This window comes from Papio anubis, chromosome 1 (genome assembly GCF_008728515.1).
Source record: "Papio anubis isolate 15944 chromosome 1, Panubis1.0, whole genome shotgun sequence".
Classification (NCBI taxonomy): domain Eukaryota; kingdom Metazoa; phylum Chordata; class Mammalia; order Primates; family Cercopithecidae; genus Papio; species Papio anubis.
The window spans coordinates 39,929,860-39,951,907 of NC_044976.1; the positions used below are offsets into that span (position 1 = coordinate 39,929,860).

At 53.3% G+C, this 22,048-nt stretch overlaps 1 protein-coding gene across 9 annotated transcripts in view; it reads right to left on the minus strand.

Annotated features, from left to right (window-relative positions):
• Positions 1–22,048, minus strand: part of HIVEP3 (HIVEP zinc finger 3) — a 523,736-nt gene that overhangs the window by 156,708 nt on the left and 344,980 nt on the right. Inside the window, exon 1 of one of the 9 annotated variants that reach the window (XM_017960375.3) lies at positions 919–982. The exons of 6 other annotated variants lie outside the window; for them this stretch is intronic. The gene's annotated coding sequence lies outside the window, so the exon portion shown is untranslated. Of the gene's footprint in view, positions 1–918; positions 983–22,048 lie in introns of those variants that run through there. 2 more of the 9 variants (XM_017960373.3, XM_021921869.2) reach the window with 2 other exon arrangements.

The following is a 22,048-nucleotide window of genomic DNA, read 5'->3' on the forward strand; positions in this document are numbered from 1 at the left end:
CTCTATCAGTTTCCCCTACGTCCTTGATGAAACATCAATCAATACATTATATTTTTATAGATAAACAACTGTGGCCACTATGCAGAGATCCCTGCAAGATGCTAAGGCTGATGCCATCTGCACCTGTTTTGCAGCCACCACCACTTCTGTCTGAAGCCCAAGCACCCTGCTCTGATTAAGGGGGGTTGCGGAGGGTGCTCTCTCAGAAATGCCCCTGGAGTAGAAGCCGCTCTGGAAACACCCAGGCAGTGAGGTGGGAGTAGCTCTCTCCCAGTCGCCACACCCTCCTGACTATGCCAGGTACAACCCGATAGGATGTACCCCTAGTGCCAGGTGTCATTATGCCGGGAGGAGGGGCTCCTCGGGAAGATCCAGAGCAATGCTAGTTTAACTCACTCCCAATGAGCAACGAGGAGCCCTAGGCTGGTGGGCTCTGACAGACTGAAACTGCATGGCCTGGGGGGAAGCTAGGGCTGCCAAACCCATTCAGCAGCTCCCGCCGGGTGTGCAGTGTCCCACGATGTGCGAGGGTGCGAGGGGTGAGCGCTGCGCCAGGGTGAGAATCTGCACTGGACACAGGAGGCTGTACACAACGGCCGTGCCAGGCGCAAGTGTGCCAGAGAAGTATGTGAACGCGGGAACGCTTGTGTCGCCCTAGGGTGGTGACAGAAGTAGTGTCTGGGAAACGCTGGCTGAGAGCGCGTGCATCAGGCCACCGTAGACTGCGAAGAAGCCGGGGCCCCTCACTCCAAGGGTCCCGAGAGTTGGCACCGACGCACTACTGCACGCGCGCCCGCGCCCAGCCCTCTCCCACCGATGCGGCTCCCTCCGGTCCCTCTGCCGCCCGCTCGGCGATGCCCGTTCCCTGGGCTGTCAGGCCGCGGCGGGGGCGCGGCGCGCGAGGCGCTCGTTGCTTACCTGCGGGCGGCCGCGGCTCCGCTGCTCTGGGCTGGGCTGCGCCGCGCTGGACTGGGCTGCGCTGGGCTGCGCGCCCGGCCTCCGCGCGGCTCTCAGCCAGCGCGCTCGGCTCCCGCCCGGCTCAGCTCCGCCGGCGGTGCCCGGGCGCTCGCTGGCGGCCACTTGTGGCGCCGGGTGGGCGGGCGGGCGCCGGCGGCGGGGCACTTGTCCAGGCCACGCGGCCCTTGGGAAGCTCATATTTGGGCAGTGATGTCAGGGGAAGTCGCAGGGGCCGGACCACCCACTTCTTTCCATTCACTCCCCAGAGTTTCCTGTCGCCGAGCACGGGGACCCCGCCGCTGGCCCGCGGCGCCTCTCCCGCCCGCTTGGCCTCACTGCCGGCCACTCCGGGATGCCCTCGCGGCTGGGGTCGCAGATGGGCCCGGGCGCGGCTGGCGGCTGCCAGGGGAGGGTCTCCTCGCCCGGGGAATCCCTGGCTGCCGGCGGCCGCGGGGAGGGTCTGCGCGCCGGCCTCCTCGGTGACAGGCCGTGTCACTCCGGGCGCCGCCCCTCCCTCCGCGCCCGCCCCGGCTCCCGCGCTGTCTTCTCCTCCTGGGCCCTCTAGGGAGGGCAGTCAGGGAAGCCCCGGTCGCCGCCGCCGGGGCCCTGCCGCTCGGCGCCACGCCTTGGTCGCACCCGGGCCCAGCGGGCGTCCATCGCCGTCCCCAAAGTGTGCGTTCCCCGCCTTCCCCCTGGGTGCCAGCCCGGCTCCGGGAAGCCCGCGCCTCCCCAGGCGGGAATCCGCTTTAATGAGCTCTGGGCGGGGCGGGCCTGCCAGGGCCTCCCTGGGCTCAGGCCTGGGGTGGGGGCGGGGGACACCCCGGGGCTTCCCAATGGCTTGACTTTACCAGAAGCTGCTGGATCCCGGGATTTGGGCCTGAGTCACTCTGGTCCTTGCTCTGGCCAGGACCAAAAACACTTGAGCCAGCTCCCAGCCAGGCCCCCACAGGTCTGCGGGAAGGCCAAGATCCTGAGATCTCTCTCCGTGATCTGTTATTTCACTGATGCCCACCAGCGGTTATTTGGCAGAGGTCAGCCCTCTGCCACAGTGGTGCCAGGGCTGGCCCTAGGTTTGGCTGACTCCAGAAACAGCCTCAGGAGGAGATAATGGAGCTGGAGGTGGAGGGTGTAGAGTGGGGTTAAGCCAGGACTAGACTGAGGTAAGTTAAGTGCCTAGGATACATAATGTAACCAACCACTCCCTTTTAGGGTCATGAAAGTTTGAGGTCCCACAGGAGAACTAAGCACTATGCTGACCCAGGTTTCCAGGGGGATCCTTGGAGGCCCCAGGTTTCCTTTGGCTCCAAAGTCATGCCCTCAACTTCTCTAGGCCCAAAGGGCGCATTGGTGGCCTTGGGCATTTGTGTGTCTTCATACAACAGCCTCTGATGGAGCCACCACCCTTCCTCCAAAACCAGAGCAAATAGACTCCTCCCAGACCCCCGGCTTTAATGGAGGGAACTCCCGCTTTCTAAGGGGCACTACACTCCGAGGGGCAGAGAGGAGGAAGCTATGGCTCTAGGGCTTGCAGAGAGTCAAGGCAGGTGTGACTGCAGCTGGACACCGGTCTGCACACACACGTACACGATTGCAAACCCAGTGACCAGCTGCCAAGCTGCCCAGCTGTTCTGTGGATCACCACCACCCCAGTCTCTCTCAACTTCCATCAGCTCCCAGGGCCCAATCCCAGCTCTAATTGGGTCATCCTCCTTCTGACAAAGCCCCAAAGGGAAGGACCACACTTCCTGATCTGGCATGCAAGGCCCCACGGACCAGCTGCATCTCCCAGAGCTCAGTGCACCCTGCCATTTGCCCAGCCACCACCCCCAACACGCACCACTTCGCACCAATTTCCACTTCTTGAGGTCTTCACACAGGCTTTCCCTTTGAAATGTCTTCTCCACCCCTCCGGCTGTCCTTCATACCCTGAATCCAAGCCTGCCCTTTATACGGGTCCTTCTCTTGAGCAGGGCAACTGGGGTGGGGTGCCCCCTGGGACAGATGCCTGCTCCTCACTCCACTCCTGCCCTGCCCCCACTGTCCTGCTTCCTGTTTTCTGGCTGAAAGCAACTCCAGGCAGAGGAGGTGGGTGCCTTGTTATAATTCATATGCCCTGAGGGGTGACGTTTTATCATTCACACACACAGGCTCAGATGACAGCCTTGCTCCTGCCCTAAATCGAAGGGCATCCTCCTCCCCTTTGAGAGGTGGCCTGGCCTCAAGGGACCCTCCCAATGGATTTGGTCACCTTCCATGATGCCACAGGCAACTCAATAGTTCCTCCCTCTACAGACTTGCCCATCACCTCACACTGAAGTCAGTTATTGGGGGCCTCCTCTCCCTCAGACTGGGAGCTTCAGGGAACTTTCCATCTTGATCCTTCTCCCCTCCCAGGACTGATAAGTTTACAAATGTTTAAGTGAATGAATGCTCCCGAGGAGCAAATCCTAAGACAAACTAACCAGAGGAGGGGGAGAATTTACCCAACCCAGAACTGTGGCTGATGCCCTACGGTCTCTGGGTGGGGGCTGGGATGAAAGGCGGGGTTCTCAGCTAGACTGGCTTGAATGCTCAGGAGACTGGGGTGGCTTGGGATTTGTCTCCTTCCTCCTTGCTCTTGACAAACTCCTCTGCAGCCATCAGCGAGCCTGGGATATCCCCCTGTCAACCCCCCAAAACAGGGAGTCCTGAGCTGGCCCTAACGAGGTGGAGGGGAAGGATGAAGGAAAATGCAATTTGTCAAGTCCCTTCATTGTACCAGACACAGTCAGACTTGATTCCCCTGAGCCTTCCAAGCCACATGGGCCTTTCCAGCGGTAGTCATTCTCCAGGCCAGGAGTGTCAGCTGGGGAGCCTTCACCTAGCTCCTCCCACAACCATCTGTCCCCACTTCAAGACGCAGCCCCCACCTCCGTTCCGGTGCCAATTCTCACTGGAAGCCAGAAGGTCTTCAGGACTCCAGCCTCAGAGCTCAGAGAAAGAAGGTAGGGGTGGGCAGTCCTGCTTAGAGGCTATCAGCCTGACCTCGACTCTGCTCTGCGAGCCCCCACCTGCGGACCAGGCCCCCACTGCTCTGCAGAAAGGCAGACTTGGGGTGCAGGTCACCTTTCCCACACTGTATCTGAAAGGCAGGTGGTACCAGGTGCCAGTTCCTCCCCATCCCCTGCAAGCAACTGGGCCAGGTCTTGAGAAAGTCCCAGTACTTGGCCCTAGGGGCCTTCCCACATTCCTCCATTCCTCAAACATGAATCAGGCACCATCTCTGTGCTGGGAACATATAACACACAAGCCTGTGTTCACGGATGGAGACTGACAGGTAAACACATATCCCAGTGTAACTTGCTAAATGTTACACTGCTGTTTGACAAGGTTGGAGAGGGGCGGAGTAGGGGGCATACGAGATGGAAAGATAAGATTCATTCTACCTCTGGAGCTATAATTCAAGAAAACTGTGATCCAGGTGTCCCAGGCTAGAATGCTGAATGCTTGTTTCCATGGAAATGTTACACAGACACACACATGCGCGCGCGCACACACACACACACACGGCCTGGATCTGCTGTAAAGCCAGCATCACACTGTAGAGACTTTACAAGCTAAAAGAGATTAGAGCAGAGGGCAGTGTTGGCATCTGATCTGCCATCTAGAAGACTATCTCTGTGGAATTTTGTTTCCAGCTTATAACGACAAAATTAGACACACTTCTGGAACCCACTGTTGCCCCCAAGGAGCTAGGGACCACCACAGTGTGTTGGGAGCACTTTTAAGGTGGGGTGGAGCTGAGCAACCAGGCCCTGTGGGCCTTCTGGGTTAATTATATTTAGGTCTTATACTGACTTAGCAACCATCCCCTCTCCATCCTCCATCCCCATTGCTGTGCTTTCCTGGACTCAGATGCTTTGGTTGTTTTCCTATTTGGGGTGTGTGTGTGTTTGTGTGTGTGCATGCGCACGTGTGTGGTAGGTGCGCTCGTCATAGACCTGTTGCACATATGAAGCTTCTGTCCTAGGACAGATACTAGAGTTTGCATTTTATGGACATCACCTTCCTGAGGTCCAACCCTCCAGACGCAGTTCCCATCCTTTCTCTCCAGCCTGAGAACCGTGTTTCCAGCTTCCTGACTCAGTCCTTAACCCGATACTGTGGATAACAGCATGGGCCTTGGAGCCACATAGACCTAGGTTCAGACTCCAGCCCCACACTTAGTGTGTCACTTTGGGCATGTTAGTTGATGTCACTGATCTTGACGTTCTCATCTCCAAGGGCTGCTGGGAAGTTTTGACAAGATAGTGCAATAGAACTCTTCAAAGTACACAATAGTAGGTGCTCAGTGAACAGTAGCATTGATTACTGTCCTCCCATGTGGTGACTCAGAATCCTCCTCCTCTTATACTGCTCATCTTCATGGATGTGGGCATCAATCTTCTCAAGCCCGAAGCTAGAAGCCCTTCTCCATGCCTGGTGCCTCGGTTCAGGCCACCATCACCAACAAGTTCCAACAGCCTTCTCCCTAGCCCTGTGCCAAGCTTACCCCTGCAATCCATTCTCCACACAGGTAGAACTCTCTAGCACACATTCAAGTGGATCCCTGTTCAGCGAAACCACCTGATCTACTAGGGCCTTTAACAACAGAGCCTCAGTTTACCAATCCAAACCTCCCTCTCTGCACTCTCCCCATCCACCCTATGCTCCCACCATACAGAATCTCTCACTGTTTCTGAGCCTGCCAAGTGCATTTTGCATATGCAGTTCCCTATAGTTTTCCCCTCACCCATCTACTTGGCTGGCTCCCACTCAGCCTTCCAGGCCAGCTCTGAGGCCACTTCCCTTGTGAAGGCTTCCCTGGCCCCCAGGTAGTGTTGGCCACTTGCTTCGCCATGAGCCTCCAGCACTTGATACAGACTGTCCTGGCTTGTGTCCCACTGTGAGAGTCATTTCTCATGTGTCTGTTGCCCCCTTAGATTCTGCATCTCTGTGCATGACCAAATCTCAGCTCCAGGAATGTCACAGATATTCAGATCATACTGAACTGTTAACACACGGCTGCTCTGACCATCCTGCCTGGTAACCAGCAACTACAGGAGGCCAGTTGGCCTGAAGCTCATGGAATAGTTTTCCCCAAATGACAAAAGCATCCTCTTTTCCTATACTTCAAACTGAGACTTGGGTCTGGCCTGGGCCCTGGGACTGCCTCATTCTGGCTTTTCACCAGCATTTTGGGGGACTCCCACAGGGCTCAGCAGGCCCCAGGTGGGGAAGGCGGGGCCTTCAGTTCCAGGAAATCAGAAGATTAGTCAAGCCACACTCCCCTGGCAGCTGTGAGAACAGGTTTTCCCCAAGCCAAGGGACTTGCAAGATCATCAATAACAACAAATATTTACTCTGCCCATGGCTTTGTGCCCACCAAGGGAGGTGCATAAGTACAGCATCAACTTCCATGGCTTGGATCAAGACGGATCTGGGTGCATGTCCTGGTCCTGACACTTACTGGCTGCTTAACTCCCCTATACATCAGTTTTCACAGCTGCTAAATGGGGAGAATAAGACATTCCAGGAAAAAAAAATTAGAGGATTAAATTAGAGCAGATGAAATTAAAAGAGAAAATGCATTTCAAGTATCAATAACAGAATCAATATGTATTAGTCACTCAATAAAGAAGCTCCCCAAGCCCCCCAACTCAAGCTCTTTGGGGGATAGTATGATGAATAAGACCTAGTCCTTGTCAACAGCTCATGAAGTGAGGGAAGGGGGAAATGAGAATTAAATCAGACCCTAAAAACATGAACACAAGGTAAACAGCAACAGGAATGACAAAAAAGAGTTCTGGGAGTAGCAGATGGAGAGAAGAATTCTGAGATGCCCTTATATTCTTCTTCTCTCCTGAGACTTTCATCCAACCGATTGATATAACCCACGTGGCTAGCCCAGGGCGAAGGGCTGGGCAGGGCAGGGGGTGGGCAGGAAGGAATCCCAAGGCAAGACAAATGAGGCATGAAGGATCCTGTGCTCAGGCAGCTCACAGTCTGGTTCTGGAGAGGCCTTGCACAGTACAGAAAATAACTATGACAACAGTGGATAAAAGCAGTGAATGCTGCCGAAGACATGGGAGAGAGAGATGAATACAGGAGGGGGTGGGGCCTGGTGCAAAGGCTACTTTCAAAAACCTGCATCCACAGCAAAGGACTGTGGAAGTGGCCTCACCCCATCCCTGCTCAGGCTCTGCTCCCACTGCAGCCCTTCTGGCCTCTCAAGGCCAGAGGTAAGAACCCCAATCCTTCAGCCTCCATCCTTGCAATCTTCCCACTTGCAGTCATGCCCAGGAAGGGCGTGGCCTGGGCCAGACAGCTCACTAGTCCATAAACACAATGTGAATATGTAGACTCCACCCTTTCCCCATGCTGTTCCATCTACCTGGCATGCCCTTCCTTCTCCTATCCCCCATCCACCCTTCCCTCCAGCTCCCCTATAAATTCTTCTTGCCTATTTAGTGAACTCATCCTATAAGCTCTCCTTCAAATGTCCTGGTTTTCTTATTTTTTCCTGACTTCCACTCTTAGCAGAATTGAAAGGCCCCTTCTCAATGATGCTCTGGTAATTAGCTTTGCATATACCATCAAAGTATTTCTCACATTATGGTAAAGTATTTGTGTCTGGTGCCCCAGGTTAGGAGAGCACTGGGGTCTATGATTGGTACCTACTAGGTGCTCAATAAACAGGGCACCTGGAAGGCTTTCTCCTGAGGCTTCCCATAGCTGGGGTGGAAAATGGCAGCCTCTGCCATTCTGCCTGGGAGTGCAGAGGAAGCTTCCATGATCCCTCAGGAACTCCAGGCTCTTAGTCCAGTCAGCCATGTGCCTTCCACCCTGAAAACAAGCCCTCTGAGAGCTGTCTTCCCCAGGCTTTTCTGCTGATCTCTTGCAACTTGCTCCTCAAACCCACCCTGAATTCTGACTGGAAGCATGAGAATCCCAGCAAGGATCCTGGGCACCTGCTATGTCCTATTTAGAAAGCGCTAAGTCAGGCAAACTTATAAGCAGAGGCAATGTCCCAAAGGGTGGCAGGGTGGAAGGGTTGAGGGGAGACCTGGGGAGGGGGAGGCAGGCGTGTGAATTTGGTGGCTGGGTCTTGGTTTGAAGGTTAAAGATCAATAGCAGTCTGGGGGTGGGAGGAGGGTGTGATGGTTAATTTCATGTGCCATCTTGACTGGGCCATGTGGTGCCCAGACATTTGGCCAAACATTATTCCAGGTGTGTCTGTGGAGGTGTTTCTGGGTGAGATGAACATTTGGATCAGTAGACTTAAAGCAGATTACCCTCCCTAACATGGGAGGGCTTCATCCAATCTACTGAAGACCTGAACAGGATGAAAAGGCTGAGGCCAGGAGCGGTGGTTTACGCCTGTAATACCAGCACTTTGGGAGGCCGAGGTGGGCAGATCGCAAGGTCAGGAGATCGAGACCATCCTGACTAACACGGTGAAATCCTGTCTGTACTAAAAATACAAAAAATTAGCTGGGAGCAGTGGCGGGCACCTGTAGTCCCAGCTGCTTGGGAGACTGAGGCAGGAGAATGGCGTGAACCTGGGAGGCAGAGCTTGCAGTGAGTGGAGATCACGCCACTGCACTCCAGTCTGGGCAACACAGCCAGACTCCGTCTCAAAAAAAAACAAAAAACAAAAAATGAAACATCGGCTTGTCTTGGGTCTCAAGCCTACCCACTTGCAGAATGGAACTTAATACCATTGGCTCTCCTGGGCCTCGGGCCTTCAGACTCAGACTGGAAATACACATGGGCTTTCCTGGATCTCCAGCTTGCTGACAGCAGGTCATGGGACTTCTCAGCCCCCATAAGCACATGAGCTAATTATTTACAACAAGTCTCTTCCTGTATCTATATCTACATTTATCTCTATGTCTATCACATTGATTTTGGTTCTCTAGAGAACCCTTATAGATGGCTAAATCAGGACTTCCCCCAGATGCCAGGAGGACCTCTAATTCCTTTTTTGGGGTCTCACATCTCCAACAACTCGGAAGTAACTAAGCATTTCCTTCTTTCTCATAGCTAGCAGAGGCCTCACTCCCTGGGAGGGCCTCTTTGCACAAGCTGTCACTCCTCTGCGGACTCCTAGCACTCAATATGGGTCCTAGCACCCAGTAGGTGCACAGTGATATTGACTGAATAAATGCATACCTCATACTTATTTGGGTAGCCCTTTATGGTTTGGCGCATAATCACACCCACGTCCTCATGGGTGTGATCCCAAGGCTCTGTGAGGGGCAGGGCAGGGACCATCAGCCCCAGTTAATAGATGAGCAAGCAGAGGCCCAGAGAGGACCTAGAAGCAGTTTTCCAGCAGAGGGACCCTATCTCCATGGCATGGGTTTTCTCTGGAGCAGCCATAGCCCATGTTTAGCAAAAACAGGAAGCTGCCCTGAGCCCAGGTGCCTCTGTCCCCCGTGAATTCATGCATTCTGTAACACATGTTCAGCCACTATTGGCTGGGCCCTGTTCTAGGGACTTAGAGTGCATCAGTGAACAAAATGGACAAAAATCTCTGCCCCGTGGAGTTTATGTTCTAGGGGAAAGAGACAGAGAGTAAACAAGAAACAGAATAAGTAAGTAAACTATACAGCATATTAGCAGAAGGTATGGACTATGGCAACAAGGCAGAACAGAGTAAGGGAACCAGGAATGCAGGGGTGGGAGATGAGTCACAAGTTTAAATAGGGTGGTTAGAGTCAGCCTCATTGAGAAGGTGGCATTTGAGCAGCAACTTGAAAAGGAGAAGAATTAATCCACGCAGTTACGAGGAAAGGCCTTTATAGGCAAAGGGGCAACCAGTGCAAAGGCCCTGCGTCGGGCATATTACACGGGGCTTGGAAGGCCACCGTGAGAGCTGTGGCTTTCAGAGAGATAAAAGAAGGCCCACACAGAGGCCTCCAACAGATCCTACCCTTCCTGGAGAGCGGGGCCTGCTAAGGCAGACAATAGAGAGCCAGAGGATGCCTGAATGGAGGTGGGAACAGTAGACAAAGAAGAGGTGGGAAGAAATTTTCCCTGGTTATCATCCCTTTCTGCTTCAACCAGACACCCCCAAGCAGAGGCAGCTCCTGCGGGGTAGGGGACAGGCCCCTCCCCACCCGGCACCTCCTAAGCCTCCCTCTCAGGGGACTTGTGAGGAGTTAATGAAGTTGAGCCCAGGAAAGCATTACAGGTAGCCTGTAGAATGCTTGGGCTCCAGCTGGCTATCACCATCACTGCCCAGCCTCAACAGGGAGGCAGGGGCTTCGCCTTTCCTTTACTACACACTGGCAGATGCAAGAAGCAGATCTGCTCCGAAACCTAGATGAAGTCGCAGTTAGCAGCCTAATTTTAGACTGAGCATCTGCTCTTCCATCCCAGAGATGCAGCTCTGTCTGGGATTTGCTCCTTCTGGAATTGCCGGAGAAACGAATCCTGCTCTATGGGTACAGGCACTGATGGCGTCCAGATCAGAGCTGACCAATAGGCCCCTGCCATGGGGAAGCCCTCAGGAGCTGTGCCACCCTGGCCATCCTGTGTCCTCCTAGCTGAGCTCCCATCTCACACCAACAGCCACAGAGTCCTATAGCTGCCATCTTGGAGTCCCACTCTGCCTTCTCAGAAAGCCACAGGTCCAATGGGGCTCCGCCTCCTGCAGAACAGGGGACCTCCTGGACAGGAGTGACTTTTATCCATCCCCACACCACAGCTCCCAGCACAGATCCCAAAGAGTTCATCCCAGGGGAGTATGGCTCAGTCAGACCAAGACTAGGAGAGCACAAAGGAAGGGCCAGTTGTTTGCAAATCTTCCCAGGGAGACTTGTCAGAGGAGATGAGTTTTGAGTTGGATTTTGAAGAGTGGGTAGGTATTTATCAGTGGAAAAGCCAGGAAAAGCCACGGAGGCAGCGGAAACAGCTGAAAAGAATATGAAAGTTGGAGAATGGCCTGAAGGGAGGGAGAAGAAAGTGGGGAGACCCTGGTGGGGGCTGGACAGGGGCTGGGTGCAGTTGAGTTGGGCCACAACTCCAGGCTAAGCAGTTGGAGTTGTGTCTGCAGGTGGGAGAGTCTCTGGGGGCCCTTAGGGCATGCATGTGCTCTGACAGATGGGTGTGGAAGACTCCCAGGTGGGGAGCCCATGACCCTTTCCTCTGGGAGAACCACTTTCCCTGTTGACTTCCTCCATGGTTTGCCAGGTCCTTTGGGGCCCTCCCCACCTCCCTGGCACATGTGGGGCAGGCCCCATGTGCAGAGCACACTGTGGATGCTCAGTGCCCTCCCAGACTCCCACCTGAGCTCTGTCCACGCATCTCCTGGAATCAGGCCCATCACCTCCCACCCTTCTGACCGCTGCAGCCACTGCTTGGCCCTTGTCTGAATCCCCAGTTCCCATGGGCAGTGTTCTTTTGCTTCTCTGGCCTCAGCTTCTCTGCCCTGGAGCTGTTATCTCAAGATTCCTCAAGAATGACTCTGCATCCCACGTGCCTCTCCCTACCTTTCTGTTTGTGGGTGGCAAGCCCTGTTCTCTGGGCTAAGGACTTTCTACACATCACCTTGCTTTATCCCCCAACAATCCTGGAAGATGTTTATTATTTATCCCTTTTTACAGGTGACGAAAGGGGTTTGATGAGTTTAATTTGTGACTGATCACACAGCCAGGAAGGACAGCAGGCTGTCTGCCTCTCTGTCCTCTCCCACCAGGTTCCCCCAGCCTTGAGGGCAGGGCTTGAGCAGTGATGCCCAGAGCAGAGGCAGTCAAGACATCTGGCCAGTTCGAGTGGGGAGTGAGGAGAGTGAAAGAGGAGGAGGGACTCACCCAGGGACCATGCCTGGATTCTCTTGAGAAAGAATGAGTTAAACACTTATGTAAAGAGATTTGCAAATAGATTCTACAAAACAACATTTGGATGATTTAAGTGTTAAGGAATCAGAACCATATGGATTAAATGTCCCTGACGTTACGTATGGTTTTAAAAATTAGAAGGAAATGTACCGGGAATACACATATATATAAAATATGTAAAGCCAGACCACATTTTTAGCTTTGTGGACATGGAGTTATTTGAAAAATACGGCACAGCTTCTCCCAGGCTGGCGGTCCCCCTGCCTCCACCCCAGGCCTTGTCTTCTCCCCCACCAAATGGGGCTCAGCTCCCTCCCTAGGGGCCCAGCCTGAGAAAGAGACTTCCTGGAACAGCCGGCTAGCTGCTCTAACCACAGGACAGTTGGAGCCAAACAGCTGGGTCAGGAACGGCTGGGGTCTCCCAGAGGCCAGATGGGTGGTCTCAGGTGCAAGGAGGCAGTGAGAGAATGCAAGTTTCCCAGGAGGACCTGTAAGTACTTATAGAGAAGATGTTGAGTAGCTCAGGAGAGGCAGACAGCATTTTCAGTTCATTATTGCTTTTGAACCTCACTCAGTTTCCCCAGCAGCCACAGGAGGAAAGGGTTATTACCCCCATTTTATAGGAGGGGAGGCTGAGGCTGAGGCTGGGGAGGGCTGGGTGCTCGGCTCAGCTTACAGGCAGTGCACCAGACCACGACCTGGATTTCCTGGTTACACACCCAGAGCTTCTCCTCACTGTATCTCACTGCTTGAAACAAACCAAAACCACGAGCCTGAGCCCAATTTCTTGAACTCTAAGCATTTTTTTTTCCCAAGATTGCATTAGCTTCTCAAAGTTGAAGGTTTATCTGGCAGGGTACTTTTGAGGACTCCCTAAATATGAATAAATCAAGTTTGGTCGTGAGTCTAAATTGCACATGCTGTTGAGCTAGGGAAGAAGGGATACAATGTTCAGTTTGGGAAAAACCAAACCATCAGAAATTTCCTGGCCAAGTCCTGGTGGTGAAGAGAGAGGATGAGAACAAAAAGCCAGTTCGTTAAAAGCATCACGTTAGGTGCCAGGAGTGTGGGACCTCCCTGAAACCCCGCCCCAGCCTGTGCAGAAGGTGGGGTTGTCTTTCTTCTGCAGAAAAGGAAACAGACACAGCGAGCTTTGATGCACAGCTGCGTTTCTAACCCCGGCCTCTCTGACACCAGGGCGGGGCATTTCCCTAAACCCAGCTGGCTGGGGCCAACCTCCCCAGAGGGGCCTGTGACAAAGCCAGAAGCAGGTTTGTCAGGAGAATTGAATGTCACCCAGACATAATCCCAGTGCCAAGAAAGCTGGCCCTGAGTCTGTCTCACGTCCCGCCAGGTCTCCAATGTCCAGTCCAGTGCCTGATGTTTGTTAAATGACCATTAAACAAATCAATGGGTGAAGAGGAAGGAGGCATCAAGGAGCCACTACATCCTCCCCTTCTCTTTCCTCCATTCCCCACCCATGCCACTGTTTTGTGGACACAAGGGATGGCCTTCACACGAATTTATTTATTCTAGCGACGCTTCATCCTGTTCAGTGGCATTCATGCTTACAGCTTGTCCAGAGCTCTCAGGGTGCTGACTGGAGCCTGGAATATTTCAAGGACATGGGATTCTCAGTGCAGGAACCAGAGGAAAGGAGAAAGGGCAGAGGAATGAGGACAGAGAAGGCGAGAGATTCCCTGCTCTGGCACTTCCTCCCTGTCCTGTACCCAGGACCCCTCCATAGAGTTTGCAGTAGATCTGCCCGTTGATGGTTTTCCTACAATGGCCTATTAACAGGTATACTTTGTCCGGGGTTATCCCAGCCCCACCCAGCTGCCAGCCACCAGGATGGAATCCTCACGCTGAGATCACAGATCACATCCAGCCGCCTTTCCACTCAAGCACCTCTGAGGAGTCCCTTTGTCTGCAGCCTTTCCCATGGTCAATTATGTTGGGAAAACACTGCCTATTCTGCAGTCATCTTGGAGTTCCCCAATGTACACAGCAATGTACAAAGTCCTGAGAGGGGCGGGTAAAGAAAACAGCTCATCTGTAGTCCACACTTATTGGAACAGAACAGGGACTCCCCTTTTCCCCATCACAGGTCCCATCCTCTGCACCCCATTTTCATGGCCATGGAATTCTTAAAATGCTGGCACACGTAGCCTAGAAAGGCCCTCAGAGGCCTTCTGCTGGCTTCTCATTTATAGAACCACCTTCCCATGGGTGTCCCTGTCCCCGCACAGGTATCCCAAATGTCCTTGACTCCAGGCTTTAATCCGTACCCGTGTGCTCCAGGCCTGTCCTGCTTAAATCCTCTCAATGGCTTCCTTCTGCTATTGAGACAAAGGCCAAATTCTTCCACATGGTGTCCAAGGCCTGCTTCAGTGACCCCACGTGCCCCTCCTGCCGCATCTCCTCCTCGATCCACCCGGGGCATAGGGTCTTCTTTCAGTGCCCCCTGCCTCTGGGCCTTTGCACATGCTGTGTGTGTGCCTGGGACACTCTGCTCGTACATCCCTTCCACACCCAGCTGACTCCTCTTCAACCTTTCCGTTTCCCCTTGCATGTCACCTCCTCATGGAAGCCCTCCCCTGCCCCAACTAAACCAAGCCCTGTGCACATTCCCCAGCACCAGGCATCACCTCTCCAGAGCCTCTCAAGTAGCAGCATTTGTAACTTTTATTTCTGTGTGCAGTCTTGTCAGATGAGAGTGACATGTATGCTTTGCTCACCATGGAATCCCACATGGATTGTTTCTCAATGCCCAGCCCTGGGATCAGAGAACTGATCACCCTGTGATGTTAGTACTGAGGTGCTGTCTCCACTCAGAGCCTGCTGAGCCCTCCCTAGGAAGACCAGAAGAGTTTATCACTCATCGTGAATTCCCTGCACCTGGCATAGAATATGATTCAAACTCAGCCCTCAATATGAGCCTAGAGGAAAGTGTGCAGGGGTGGTGGGCGAGCCCATGGGGAGGAGAACCAGGCCATAGGCTCTGCTGATGATTGCGGCTCCAGGGTGTATCCACACGGCCCAGCTCAGACACAGCAAATGTTATGGAGCTGAGGTGACATAGGGTCTTGGGGACTGAGGACAGCTGAGGAACTGCCAATGGCCAGGCAACATCTAATGCCACATCACCCTGCTTCCCCTCGACCAGCTCTGCCAAGCAGGTTTTTTTTATTTTTTATTTTTTTGAGACGGAGTCTTGCTCTGTCCCTCAGGCTGGCGTGCAGTGGCACCATCTCGGCTCACTGCAACCTCCGCCTCCCAGGTTCAAGCGCCTCAACCTCCCCAGTAGCTGGGATTACAGGAATGTGCCACCATGCCCCACTAATTTGTGTATTTTTAGTAGAGACAGGGTTTCACCAGTGGCCAGGCTGGTCTTGAATTCCTGGCCTCGCGATCCACCTGCCTTGGCCTCCCAAAGTGCTGGGATTACAGGCGTGAGCCACCACGCCTGGCAACTAGGTGTTTCTTAGCAGTCCCTGAGGCCTGGGTGAGGCTGGGGATGGCGGGGACAGTTTCCTCCCCATGCAGGTGAAGGGGGAAGAACAGGGGACTCGGGCCCAGTGTCTCAGAAATTCACTGTGGGAGCGTGGCAGGGTCACACAATGCTTCCGAGCCTCAGTTTCCCTATCTGTAAGATTTAAGGGATAAGCCAATATATAATGACTTACATATTTTGCATCACATCATCACTGACTCAGTGCTTTCATCCATCCCAGGGTAATGCACGGTCACTGCTTTTCTTTCTCTGTTCAGTATCCTCTCTCCCCTTTCTTCTGGCAAGAATTCCTTAGGAAACTGCCCCCTAACTCCACCCTCGATTCAGGCAGGGCTTCCCTTCACAGGAGGCCACCATCGTGGCCATGGCAGGGAGGGGCAACCTGTTTGGCCAAACATGATTGCCCACTGACCCAGGAGTAGTCATGTGGCCCGAGGTGGGCCAATCACAGCACCTCCCTGGGATTTTTCACCTTGCAACAGCTGGGAGGAAAGTCTACTTTTCATTCTGGAGTCACCAGCTGGGATGGTGAAGGCTAGGAGCCAGCAGGGGCCATGGCCCTTCTCTACCCTGCAGAGTCACTGTGTTATGCCATGTGGAGGATGACACCCAAAAGCAGCAGATGAGACTGAGATCAACACGAAAAGGAGTAAAGATGAAAAGAATGGGGAAAATAAGAGTCTGGTGATCTGATGATATTATATCAGCTCCTGGATCTAGCCATGCCTGAGCTCCACCACCTACTCATCCCTATAAAATGAGACAATGAGACAAAACTCAGTTTCTCTTTTCCCACCCCCAACTGTCACTTTTAAACAATCTCCTTGAAAAGGCAGGAGGAATGAAAATGAGCCTGCACTGAGAGCCATGCACTGCTCTAACATGCTTCACATGTATCATCCGGTCTAATCCTCATGACAAGCCTATGTCGTAATAGAGAAATACAATAGTGTGATAGAAGACAGTGGACGCTAGAAAAGGGTGACAAAGACCTGAGCTCTAATCTTAGCTCTGCCGTGCACCAGCTGTGTGACATTGAGTCAGTTCCTTAACTTCTCTGGGTTTATCTTTTTTCACTATAAAATGGGGTAGTGATGCCTCCCTCAAAGGCCATCAGGAGGAATGATGAGACAAAACAAATGAAAGAGCCTAGAATGTTCTTGGCTAGGAGAACTTTAATATATGTTAGTTGAGCCTGTGAAGTCCGGAAGTCCTACAGCTAGTCTTGTTTCTAAGAATTAGCGTTGGCCATGGGGAAAAGAAGAGAGGAATGTGTGACAAGCTCCCAGCTAAAGTCCAATATCTGGATAATATCCAGCATTGGCCTGTAACTATCAAATCTCCAACGACGTGAGGCTGGCTGATGCATCTGCTTCCCCGCACACCAGGCGGTCAGGTGAGTCTGCAGGAGCAACAGTTCTGGTGAGCGGTGATGGGTCACCAAGGCAAGGGGCCTGTTAATAGTTTCCAGATGGGCCTAAACTGCTTCCAGTCTCCCCTGCACAGTGTTGAAAAGATGGGCTAGGACTCTGAATAAAGCTGAACTTGACCTGGAGACACCAGCTAATGGGTTATTGGCTTTACTGGGTTGGGGACAGGGCATGCCTCTCTGTGCTGGGCTGTCTGAGAGGTTGGCCCATTTGTGTCACCTTCTGAAGAGCAATTCTAAAAAAATGTTGCTCTGAATAAATATTTTGGTTCCATTTTGCGACGTGGCTGTTGGGGAGATTTCCACCGAGTGTGGTTTGCAAGGCGATTCTCCTCTGTTGTTTACTCTCGGCGATCCCCACAGCCTGTTCCTGGCAGGCATCTGCGTCTGCTGCACTCCTGGGCCGCTGGGACCTGGATGCTCGGCTCCAGAGAGAGGCTGAGTTGGCCGGCCCCTCCATTGGGAGCCTGATTGCGACAATGCATTAGGCAGCTGGCCACAGACCCACAGGGCCTCCCTACTCCCCAGCTTAACCTTGCCCTCCTTAGCCAGCTCTGGCCAAGGCTGGTGCTCTTTCAGGAGTCCCATTCCCACCAACAAGGAGGAGGCTGTAATTAGCCCAGCTGCTCTAGGCCAGGGGCTTGGAATTCCTGCGGGCCTAGAGAAGCAGCCTTGTCCATTTCCTCTTCCCAGGGGTGGCCTCCTGCTCCCCCTCCTCTCCACCCACACACCTCTTCCCCAGAACCACAACCACACAGCAGGAGGCACTATCCAGTCTGAGCAGGACCACTGTCTCCCACCCATCCCCCACACATCAAAGCAACATGGAGAGAAACCCCAGCCCCCTTGGGCCCAAGCACACCACACCTCTTGGTTACAGTGACTGTGACGACTGCCCTACCCGCTTGAGGCCAGGTCCCCAGGGCTGCCAAGGCTCAGCATGCCCAGCCCTGCTCAGATGATGACAGCTCTCCAGGCAGGAGGCCACACCTCATCTCAAAGAGGAAGTAGTTCGAGGTGGGAGCCTTAAGCACACTTTCAAGCCAGCTCATCTTAGACTCTGCTCCCTATCACCATTGCCAGATGTCCAGGGAGAAGAAGGATTCATGGGGTCAGGGTCTGGCAATCAAGGCAGAGAAATGGCACAAAGTAGGGAGGGTGGTTCCCAGGCATAGAGTTAGGTGTCATAGTACAGGACCCATGGCCCAGGGAGAAGGTGCTCCACAAGGATACATCTCAAGGATCCTGGGTGGGAGGACTTACATCACGACTGGGCATTTGGAACGTTCGAGACCCTTGCCATGAAGGCAGGGGCTGGCACACACTGTTCTTTCTCCCTCCTTTCTCTTCTCACCCCCCCAAAGCCACTCCCCTACTCTTTTTGACATGTGTCCAATTCTGCTGGCTCGAGTTTTCATGATGCAGGCCTTCTGGGACCCTGTTTTGCGGGTGAGGAAGCTGAAACTCCCAGAGGCCAGGGTCACAGAGCAGGCAAGGCAGAGCCTTGATTTGGGGCCATTTGTCAGAATCCAAGTCCAGCACTCATTCCATGGCACCATGGCTGCCTCTGAACATAGAAAGGACAGATCCTATCTTCCCAGTTGGGTGCATGGGACTCATTTACCTGTACCTGCAATGGAAGCTGCTAGTCCCTCCCTAGCCTCTCTCAGTGGTCCAGAGACCAGTTGCATGCATTTGGGGAGGGGGCTGGTGGCAGGCATGGAAGACTGCTTTGGTATGGAGGGGAGTTGACCAGCCTACAAGGTGCTGCTGCCCAGCGTGGCTCTTCTGGCACCAGGTAGACCAGGAGTGTCCCTCCTTCCCCCAAGCTCTGCTTGGCTCCAGACTCTCAGTTCAGTGCCTGAAGGCTCAGCCCTACCCATCACTGAGTTCAGCCTGCCCAGACCTGGGAGGATGTGGGAAACCCAGTTCCATCTAGGGCTAGAATTAATTTTCTCACCAGAAGCCACAAGCCTTGTGGATGCTCTGGACTTGCCTCTACTCGCTTGCCACAGTCTTCTCCGAGTGCCCTTGGGAGGCAGGTCATCTATCTGGGGGTCTGACTTGAGCTCAATTCTGCTGCCCTAATGAGAACTTCAGGTCCACTTTGCTAAGGGTCTGGCACCTGTCTGACCCCACAGCCACCCCCTCCATTACTGTACCCTGTGCCTCATCCTTTTAGCAACCAAGTCTGGATCCTGCCCTGAAGGGGAGATGGGCCAGGATGGTTGAGCCTCCTTCTAAGAGACATTGGCTGTCACACCCCAGACACACACTGGTCACTGGGATGACCATGTGGGCTAGACAGCTAAGGATGTGACATAGTCATTTCTCTACAGGTCAGGTTGGCAACCAGGCTTGACATTGGGCTACTCCTCTCAGGCCAAGCAGCTGAGACCCCTGGGCTCCATCAGTACCGAGCATGTCCAAGGTATCTAAGGGGACATTCTGGCCTTGTCCTCAAATACCAATGATCTTCTTCCTGTCCAAACTCTAACTCTGGCAGGGAGTCACTCAGAGTGATAAAACAGTGGGAAGGATTGGGGGCAATAAGCTTCATCCAGAAAGATCACTTACAGGTTCTTAGTCTTATCACAATGTCCCGCTAGGCGGGGCTCAGCCTATAGTTCCAAGGCCATAGTCCCACCTGCTTCTTCTTGAACCAGCTGATGGCTGTCTCAGTCCCACCCGGGGCAGGAACACTGTCTTTTACGCCGTGCTGGAAACACGAACCACACTTCTGCATGGAAACTGCCCTGTGCTCTGCTCTGTGATTCTCATGCTGGCATCCCAAATCTTTTAAAGCAGTATGTGGAGTTCCCAATCAACGGGCATCAAGTTTCAGTTAAGCCAGATGAAGAAGCTCTGGAGATCTGCTGCACAATATTGCATCAATACCTGTAGTCTACAACAATGCATTGTGCACTTGAAATTTTGTTAAGAGGGTAGACCTCAAGTGTTCTTACTGCAATAAAATAAAACAGTATATGGCATATAAATCAAACCGGACAACCCCCTCTCCGTGGAAGCTTTTGTGAAAATAATCACAGCTACCAATTACTGAGACTTGCTATGTGCCACGATCTGGGCTGACCATTTCGCATTTATTTAAGCCTCACAATAATAATCCCTGGAGGTGGTATTAATATTATTCCCAATTTGCAGATGAGAAAACTGAGGCCCAAAGTCTGTCCTATTCCACAACTCTTGTCATTCCCCAGAAGCTGAGAACTGGCGTGTGTGTGTGTGTGTGTGTGTATGTATGTTTGTGTGTGTATAGACACAGACTGTCTGCTGGAGTGCAGTGGCACAATCACAGCTCACTGAAACCTCAAACTCCTTGATTCAAGGGATTGTCCTGCTTTAGCCTCCCGAGTAGCTGGGACTACAGGTGTGCATCGCCATGCCCAGCTAATTTTTAGATTTTCTGTGAGACAGGTTCTTGCTTTGTTATCCAGGCTAGTCTTGAACTTCTGAGTTCAAGTAATCCTCCTGTCTTAGCCTCACAAAGTGCTGGGATTGCATCTGTGCACCACATGCTGAGCCTGATCTGTGTGTTTTATCAATGGGCTTCGGAGATGGTTCTTGAGGGCCAGGGGTGACTCACAGTTGAACTAAAATGAGATGGGCCCTCTCCCCAGCAGAACACACTAAAGTGCTCAGCAGGTGCTCACGTGGCTGTGGGCCGCCTGCCTGTGCCATCCCAGGGTTAGTTTGTGAGCCACAGAGGACAAGGCACCCTTGCACCACATTCTTTCACAGGCACAGCTCTCGGGGCACACATCCTCTGGGCCAGAATGGTGCAGCGCTGGCCTGGACCCTCTCTCCTTGCTTCCCCAGAGACCATCCTACTGGGATGGGCAAGTGATCCAGTGGGCTGGCGGCACCTGAGGGAGGAGGGGCTGGGAGGGAGACCTTGTGTTCAACTACGTGAGTTCCACTGCCACAACCTTGTGACTGTGTCCCCTCCTCCTGATAAGGACTGGCTGCCCCGGCTTGGATGTTCTTTCTGACTATGTGCGAATCCCGGTTCATTTACAAATCTGCTCCCAGCTCCCCTCTGGGAATGATGAAGCCCTGCTCAGACACATCCCGCCTTCCTCTAACGCTCTCCCTGATGACATTTCCCTGGCTATTACATAATCAAGGGAGCCCAGCCTCCATCAGCCAGGACTTTAATTGGAAAGCTCTTCCCCAAGGGTCTCAGGGGATATGGCTTGTGCCAGCCCAAGCCCTCTTACCTCTCAACTCTTCTCTGTGGTCTCCCTTCTCTCTCTCTCTCATATGCACACAGGGACACGCAGGCACAGATATTTACATACCCCAGCAGCTGGAGCAGCTGAGGCCACATCTTCTGTGCCTGTCCTTGGCCACACTCAGTGGCTTGCATGCTTGGTGCTCACTGTGAACTATGCTGCCCTGGGTCTTTCAGGTCCATCCCCGCCAGGAAATCTTCTCTGGGGGCCTCCATGGGTGGCTCAGGGCTGGCCTCCTCCTGGCTTCCGTGGCACTCTGTGTTCATGGCATTGCTGTAGATGTGTCTGTCTCCCTACCTAGGTCGTGAGCTCTCAAGGGTAGGCACCAAGCCTGATTCTTCCCTGTGCTCCCAGCCCCTGAATTGGCCCGGCCCTGAGCGAGCTCTGGGAGGGTTGATGGAACAGGTCAGTGAAGCGGAGGGAGGACGCTGCCGAATGCCCTGTGGTTGGTGTCTTGGGGAGCTCTGCATGAGCTGCCCTACAGACTTTCCAGAAACACCACAAAATATCTGCTCTAGACAAACCAAAGAAATGAATCCAGTTTTCAGAGTGGAAACTGATGCCCAGTCAGGGAAGGGTGGTGCTTAGGGATGCAGGACCTCTTGGTGGCAGACAAGTCTTAAGGGGACTCGATGTAAACTCCCTTAGGCCTCTCCACCATCCTCTGCTGCCTCCGAGACCTCAGTAAGAGCCTTCGGAAGCTCACTCAGGGCTGCGCTCTGGGGAACTCATTTCTATTCCTTCCAATAGACATCTTCCAGGCCCTGGGCTTGGCCTGGGACTTAGTCCTGGTGCTTGCGGAGTTGTACAGACATGGACCCAAAGAGGTGCAAAGTGGGGTGAAAATCTAATAATAGAAATATGCACAAAAGTGCCACCAAGGAAGATGGAGGAGGTCAGAGGAGACACTGTGGAAGGAATGACATCTAAACTGGGTCTCAAATGAGAGTTTACAAGAGGACTAAGTGGAGATGGGAGAGGAGAGGAAGTGGGTGGTTCAGTGAAAGAGAAATGTGCAAAGACAGAG